This window comes from Coregonus lavaretus (assembly GCF_964263955.1).
Source record: "Coregonus lavaretus genome assembly, contig: HAP1_SCAFFOLD_56, whole genome shotgun sequence".
In the NCBI taxonomy this organism is placed as follows: Eukaryota; Metazoa; Chordata; class Actinopteri; order Salmoniformes; family Salmonidae; genus Coregonus; species Coregonus lavaretus.
Window position 1 is genome coordinate 3644045 of NW_028164156.1, and position 8232 is coordinate 3652276.

Here is an 8232-nt window from a genome sequence, read left to right on the forward strand (position 1 = left end):
TGGGCATCCCACGCGCCCGGGTCCGCGTCCTCCTGGCCGTCCCCGAGACCGGGGTCGGCGCACGGCTGGAGCCGCGCGTCAAGGGGGGGCTACTGTCACGGTTTCGGGCGAGGCTGCTCCTCCTCCTGGTTCAGGCAGGCTTCGGCGTTCGCCGTCCCCGGAATACTAGCTGCCACCGTTGTATGTTTCGTGTGTTGATTGCTTTGGTCTGTCTGGTACACCTGTGTCTGTTTGTGTCCTAATTACGTGTCCTATAAGTTCCCTGTTTTGTGTTAGTTATATTGTGTGTTGTTGTCCGCGTGTCGTTTGAGCTGCGTGTTTTGCGCTCTACATGTTTTGTTTTACGCATGTTGCGTACTGTTCTCGCCTCTGTATTTTCGAGGTCGTGTATTGATTATTGTTCACTTTACATTAGTAAAGTTTGTTGGACTAAACCTCTGTGTCCTGCGCCTGACTCCTCATCACATCCACATCGGTGCCAAACTGACACACACTGGCTAGAGGAACCTGGTGTACCCGCCACCCGCCAGTAGCTGTCATTTGATTATAACTGTCTAATCAGAGACTTCAACACATTAGTGCCCACAATGAGTTCATCAACCTGCCCATCAACAATAAGCACTGGGACTACATAACAGAAGCCATAAAGTTGAATTTTTAAGTCACACATGCCCACTGGGCTAGTTTGTTCCCACCACAACCCACCAGGATGATGTCTGAAGGAGCTAGAAAGTTCCCCTCTACCACTCCTGCCTCCCTCAACCGAGGTACAATATCTGCGCGCAGAGTAGTAGCCATGGACCCACTATCTAACATCCCCTTCAGCTCAACTTTATCCTGTACTAGCACAGTGGTGTAAAACAAACTGTCATTCTGAGTCATTCTCATTGTGTTCTGAAAAATGACTGTGTTGTTCTTGGGTACTGACTCACAAAAGTAAGAATAAACAGATTGGATATCATCATCAGTGGAGAAAAAATAAGAATGCCCCACATTGCCCTCCTCAGAACGGAGGCTTTCTAGTTTTCCTGAGACCTGCCAGTCTGTCCACATCCAGGGTTCTGTCGCTGCCCAGCCTCACTACAGTCAAAGCTCATGTGGCCCGGAGAAAAGCACTTGACGCACAGCTGGTGCATCTGACAGTGAGCTTTGGTCCAGTGATTAGTGCTTCCACAGTCAGCGCACTCATGCTGACGTTTGTGGAACTGTTTACGGGGCCCTCTACATTTAACATGTTTAAGTCATTTAGCAGACGCTCTTATCCAGAGCGACTTACAGTTAGTGCATGGGTAACTTTTTTTTTTTCATACCCCCCGTGGGAATCGAACCCACAACCCTGGCGCTGCAAACACCATGCTCTACGAACTGAGCCGGCCATTCCCTCCACTACCCTAGGCGACGCTGGTCCAATTGTGCGCCGCCCCATGGGTCTCCCGGTCGCGGCCGGCTACGACAGAGCCTGGATTCAAACCAGGATCTCCAGTCCCCCAGGACTGTGTTGTGTTACCTGCTTGACAATAGTATTGATGTCCCCCAGGAGAGCAGCAGCAGGTTGCACGTTGTTCCCCATCTCCTCAGCACACAGATCAACCTTGACATTGACCTTGACATAAATAACGTATGTGGAACGTTACTACAACATACCAGCAACGACACGACAGGAAGAGCGCCGTGCGTGACACATGTAACAGCAGCTGGAGGAGTGGCCAAACCTCAAGCTAAACACAACAGAAATAACCAGGCACCACCACATAATGCTAAGGCTGACACACACACGTTCCTTTTTATAAACCGGGTGACTCGAGCCCTGAATGCTGATTGGCTGAAAGCTGTGGTATATCTGACCGTATAACATGGGTCACGTTGAGGGAGGAGGTCAGAGACCTGGCCGTGTGGTGCCAGGATAACAACCTCTCCCTCAACGTGACCAAGACAAAGGAGATGATTGTGGACTACAGGAAAAAAAAGAGGACTGAGCACGCCCCCATTCTCATCGACGGGGCTGTAGTGGAACAGGTTGAGAGCTTCAAGTTCCTTGGTGTCCACATCACCAACGAACTATCATGGTCCAAACACACCAAGACAGTCGTGAAGAGGGCACGACAAAGCCTATTCCCCCTCAGGAGACTAAAAAGATTTGGCATGGGTCCTCAGATCCTCAAAAAATTATACAGCTGCACCATCGAGAGCATCCTGACTGGTTGCATCACCGCCTGGTATGGCAACTGCTTGGCCTCTGACCGCAAGGCACTACAGAGGGTAGTGCGTACGGCCCAGTATATCACTGGGGCAAAGCTTCCTGCCATCCAGGACCTCTATACCAGGCGGTGTCAATGGAAGGCCCTCAAAATTGTCAAAGACTCCAGCCACCCTAGTCATAGACTGTTCTCTCTGCTACCGCACGGCAAGCGGTACCAGAGTGCCAAGTCTAGGTCCAAAAGACTTCTCAACAGCTTCTACCCCCAAGCCATAAGACTCCTGAACAGCTAATCATGGCTTCCCGGACTATTTGCACTGCCCCCCCACCCCATCCTTTTAACGCTGCTGCTACTCTGTTAAGTATTTATGCATAGTCACTTTAACTCTACCCACATGTACATATTACCTCAACTACCTCAACTAGCCGGTGCCCCCGCACATTGACTCTGCAACGGTACCCCCCTGTATATATAGCCTCCCTACTGTCACTTTATTTTACTTCTGCTCTTTTTTTTCTCAACACTTTTTTTTGTTGTTGTTTTATTTTTACTTTTTTTGTTTAAAATAAATGCACTGTTGGTTAAGGGCTCTAAGTAAGCATTTCACTGTAATGTCTGCACCTGTTGTATTCGGCGCATGTGACCAATAAAATTTGATTTGATTTGATTTAATAGAAAAATACATCATACCTCCTGTGACTGAGATGGGATGGCAACAGCCTCGTCCAACTCACTCATTCCTTCAACCTCCTGCGACTGAGATGGGATGGCCACAGCCTCGTCCAACTCAATCTCTCTTTCAACCTCCTGCGACTGAGATGGGATGGCAACAGCCTCGTCCAACTCAATCTCTCTTTCAACCTCCTGCGACTGAGATGGGATGGCAACAGCCTCGTCCAACTCACTCTCTCCTTCAAACTCCTGCGACTGAGATGGGATGGCAACAGCCTCGTCCAACTCACTCTCTCCTTCAACCTCCTGCGACTGAGATGGGATGGCAACAGCCTCGTCCAACTCACTATCTCCTTCATCCTCCTGCGACTCAGATGGGATGGCAACAGCCTCGTCCAACTCACTCCCTCCTTCATCCTCCTGCGACTGAGATGGGATGGCAACAGCTTCGTCCAACTTACTCTCTCCTTCAACCTCCTGTGACTGAGTTGGGGTATCTGTCTCTAGAACAGCCTCGTCCAACTTGGTTAGTCTCTCAGCCTCTCTGTGATCTTTATGGGATCTAGATAGAGAAAAGGGAATCTCTCTTAGGTCACTGCTATAATGTGAGTGTGAGGATGTGTTCCAATTATAGAATTAGTATCATAGAATTAGAATCATTCTAGAATTAGAATAGAATCACTCAAATTATATGGCTCCAATACTCTTGAGATGACTCGGCCTATCCAGAGCCAAATATTTAGAGAATTCTGCCAACTTTTAAAAGGACTCAATGTTAGCGCCTTAGAGCCTTCATTTATCCTTTCATTATAAGTAAATTCTAATTATAGATGTTCAGTTACATAGCATTGTTTAAAATGTCAACATTGCCCATGGGGAGCCAGCTGTCATATGGATATCTACTGTGTCATGTAATGTATACATAAACTCAGCAAAAAAGAAAACCTCCCTTTTTCAGGATCTTTCAAAGATAATTCGTAAAAATTCAAATAACTTCACATATCTTCATTGTAAAGGGTTTAAACACTGTTTCCCATGCTAGTCCCCTGTAGCTCAGTTGGTAGAGCATGGCGCTTGCAACGCCAGGGTTGTGGGTTTGTTTCCCACGAGGGGCCAGTATGAAAATGTATGCACTCACTAACTGTAAGTCGCTCTGGATAAGAGTGTCTGCTAAATGACTAAAATGTAAAATGTTGTTCAATGCATTGAACCATAAACAATTAATGAACATGCACCTGTGGAACGGTCATTAAGACACTAACAGCTTACAGACGGTAGTTATGAAAACATAGGACCCTAAAGAGGCCTTTCTACTGACTCTGAAAAAAACCAAAAGAAAAATGCCCAGGGTCCCTGCTCATCTGCGTGAACGTGCCTTAGGCATGCTGCAAGGAGGCATGAGGACTGCAGATGTGGCCAGGGCAATAAATTGCAATGTCCGTACTGTGAGACGCCTAAGACAGCGCTATAGGGAGACAGGACGGACAGCTGATCGTCCTCGCAGTGGCAGACCACGTGTAACAACACCTGCACAGGATCGGAACATCCAAACATCACACCTGCGGGACAGGTACAGGATGGCAACAACAACTGCCCGAGTTACACCAGGAACGCACAATCCCTCCATCAGTGCTCAGACTCTCCGTAATAGGCTGAGAGCGGCTGGACTGAGGGCTTGTAGGCCTGTTGTAAGGCAAGTCCTCACCAGACATCACCGGCAACAACGTCGCCTATGGGCACAAACACACCGTCGCTGGACCAGACAGGACTGGCTAAAAAAGTGCTCTTCACTGACGAGTCGCAGTTTTGTCTCACCAGGGGTGATGGTCGGATTCGTGTTTATCGTCGAAGGAATGAGCGATACACCGAGGCCTGTACTCTGGAGCGGGATCGATTTGGAGGTGGATGGTCCGTCATGGTCTTGGGCGGTGTGTCACAGCATCATCGGACTGAGCTTGTTGTCATTGCAGGAAATCTCAACGCTGTGCGTTACAGGGAAGACATCCTCCTCCCTCATGTGGTACCCTTCCTGCAGGCTCATCCTGACATGACCCTCCAGCATGACAATGCCACCAGCCATACTGCTCGTTCTGTGCGTGATTTCCTGCAAGACAGGAATGTCAGTGTTCTGCCATGAAGAGCCTGGATCTGTTGGATCGGAGGGTGAGGGCTAGGATTTAGCCATTCCCCCCAGAAATGTCTGGGAACTTGCAGGTGCCTTGGTGGAAGAGTGGGGTAACATCTCACAGCAAGAACTGTCAAATCTGGTGCAGTCCATGAGGAGGAGATGCACTGCAGTACTTAATGCAGCTGGTGGCCACACCAGATACTGTTACTTTTAATTTTGACCCCCCCCTTTGTTCTGTTGGTCACAGGTCTGTGGAACTTGTTCAGTTTATGTCTCAGTTGTTGAATCTTGTTATGTTCATACAAATATTTACACGTTCAGTTTGCTGAAAATAAACGCAGTTGACAGTGAGAGGACGTTTCTTTTTTTGCTGAGTTTATATCTCAATGTCCCAACTCTCTAAATACATGGCTCTGGGCCTACCTCTCCATAGGCGGTGACCTTTGACCTACTACTGAATCTGTAGGCCTATGTGATCCTGTAACCAGTCACAGATGTGTCATTAGTGTAAATCACTTACCTGACTTCCTTCATAACATCAGCTTCATTGATGGGGTCATCCAGGTCTATGAGGGTGAGGTCATTCCCACTGACCTCTGACCTCTGAAAGACAGCACAAAGTCATGTTTAGATGTCACCTACTGTGTCGCCTTTTGCCGTGTTCAAAACAACTGGGAAATCTCTGACTTCCGACTTCAGTGCGTTCAAGACAACTGGGAAATAGGAAAAAAAAACAAGCTCCGACTGGGAAAAATCGTTTTGAACAGTCATCCAACTTGGAATTCCAAGTCGGAAGCAGCGCGGCTTGGCGGGTCATGTTTTGGAGGACGCCTGACTCGACCTTCACCTCTCCCGAGCCTGCTGGGGAGTTGCAGCGATGAGACAAGATCATAACAAGATCGTAACTACCAATTGGATATCACGAAAAATTGGGGAGAAAAAGGGGGTAAAATTACCACCACAAAATGTAAAAAGGAATTCCAAGTCGGAAACTCTGGCATCTTTCTAGAGCTCCGACTTTCCGACCTGAAGATCACGGACATGATTTGACCTAGTTATTTTTTTCGAGTTCCCAGTTGCCTTGAGAGCACCATTAACCCAACTCTCATTGTCACATCATAATGCATCATATTCAGAGAAATAGAATCACCAGAACATCATATCAGGTGTACAGTTCAGTTTACCAGTCAAATTGCCAAGGTCAGAGGCTCTATCCTTTCTAGTGATTCTATTTCTATGGTCACATAATAATGCATCATATCTATGCTTGTGTCCGAAATAGCACCCTAGTTCCAATATAGTGCACTTCTTTTGGCTGGAGCCCTATAGAGTCCCACAGTATGAGTCATAATACCCATAAAACCTAGTGGTCAAACAGGGAAATGGTTCCAATCGTTTTTCCACCATTCATTTTTCCCATTGGGGATTTTAGAAACACTTAAAATAAGGTCTGTGTTTCGTGTAGGCTTACCCTGGTGTGACATTTTGATAACCGTGTAAATCTCTCTAGGACAAGGTGACTTATCAGTATTTACCTCCCAAAAATGTAATGCTTATTAGCTGCTAATGTTGCTATCATAAAGAACTACAAATGCCATGATGATCATGCTGATCGAGGCAAAGGTAAGAATCTCTGGATTAACTATCTAATGTTAGCTAAATGTAGTAATGAATAAATTGGCTGCATTTCTTTAAATGGACAATTCTGTGAACTGTCTAGTGCAAGTTTTAAATTGACACAATACCCGTTAGCAAAGGTGTCAGCTAGAGATGACATGCAGGAGCTTGCAGGGATTTGTAGTTTTGCATGATGTCTACTTTGATGCTAATTAGCATTTTCGAATCTGAGAGTAAATAGAGCCGAATATACTGATAAAAGTCAACTTGTCCGAGAGAGATTTACATGGTTACAAAAACGTCACGCCAGGGTAAGCCTACACGAAATACAGCCCTTATTTTATGTGTTTCTAAAATCGCCTATGGGAAAAATGAATGGTGGAAAAACGATTGGAACCATTTCCCTGTTTGACCGCTAGGTTTTATGGGTATTATCACACCTCCACTGTAACACTCTATAGAGGGGTTGGTTGTTTAGCAACAAAACTGGCATGCAACTATGGGGCAAAATAGACAGGGTTTGACTTAGACAACATGTAAACTATATTTAGTCTCTAAATGTTTAATGCAAACATAAATACATTTGAACAATAAACTCGTATCAAATACATTGTTACAGTTGTTGTTGGTTAGCTAGGTAGCGAATTTTAGCCATTGCATAGACATGATATCAGTCAAAACACCTCAAAACAAGACTTGGTATCAATAACACCATACAACGAGCTGAAACATGCCACAGAGCTACGATTCCCCACATGGCAGCTTGTTGTTAGCTGAGGTTCAGAATCATAACAAGATACACGACTTCCGGCCATCGATGCGCGAGCATCATTTTCGTGACATCAGCCAACCCTTCTATGGCTCCTAGTCAAAAGTAGTGCACTAGCTCCTGGTCAAAAGTAGTGCACTAGCCTACATAGGGAATAGGGTGCCATTTAGGACGTATTTATGAAGGCGCTGTCACAACCTTTGACCCCCATTTGACCCACATTCTACTTACTGTACCTTTAGCCAACTCTAATGACTCCCCGGCCATAGACTTTCTAGTTTGATATTACAGCATGAATAGCACACTATTTCATTTGTTAAACAATATTTAATCCACAGTAATTAATATAATTGAAGATTTAAAAATAAATAACATGCCTACCTTGAACTCTTTATTCTCCATCTCCTTGCAAAATCAGCACATTTCCTTGCCAAAATGAACGCGCATCCAGAGCGAAAACAAACGCAATCCTCCAGCACTAGGGAGGATTAGACTGAACTGCTCCAGCGGTTTCTGATCAGTTTCAACGTTTATCAGTGATGACGTAACAATGACCTGTACAGATTTGACGCACTTTAGATCTCGTGCTGATGCAACACTCTGTGTTGTTGAAAGCTCACGTATGGAAATCCTGCGAGTTGTAAACAAATGTAGGCTATTGTTGCCCTTAAAACTGTAATGTTGAGGACGCCATGAAAAATAAAATACATAACCCACACCGTTAGGCCAAGGTACATGCAATTGTCATCATTTTGCCAATAGACTTCTTGTTCCTTGTTGTATGTAGCCTTTCTTTTGGGATTAGCACCACTGTCACCTAGAAATTGATACTGCGGTTGTCACATAAA

The 8232-nt window shown here is 45.7% G+C and overlaps 1 long non-coding RNA gene across 1 annotated transcript; it reads right to left on the reverse strand.

Moving 5' to 3' along the window:
• Positions 1 to 3402: 3402 nt before the first annotated feature.
• On the reverse strand, positions 3403 to 7842 carry LOC311117373. The gene is made up of 3 exons (XR_014611608.1): positions 7766 to 7842; positions 5519 to 5601; positions 3403 to 3432 (listed from the first exon to the last, which is right to left on the reverse strand). It is a non-coding gene; the product is annotated as an uncharacterized lncRNA (long non-coding RNA).
• Positions 7843 to 8232: the final 390 nt, after the last annotated feature.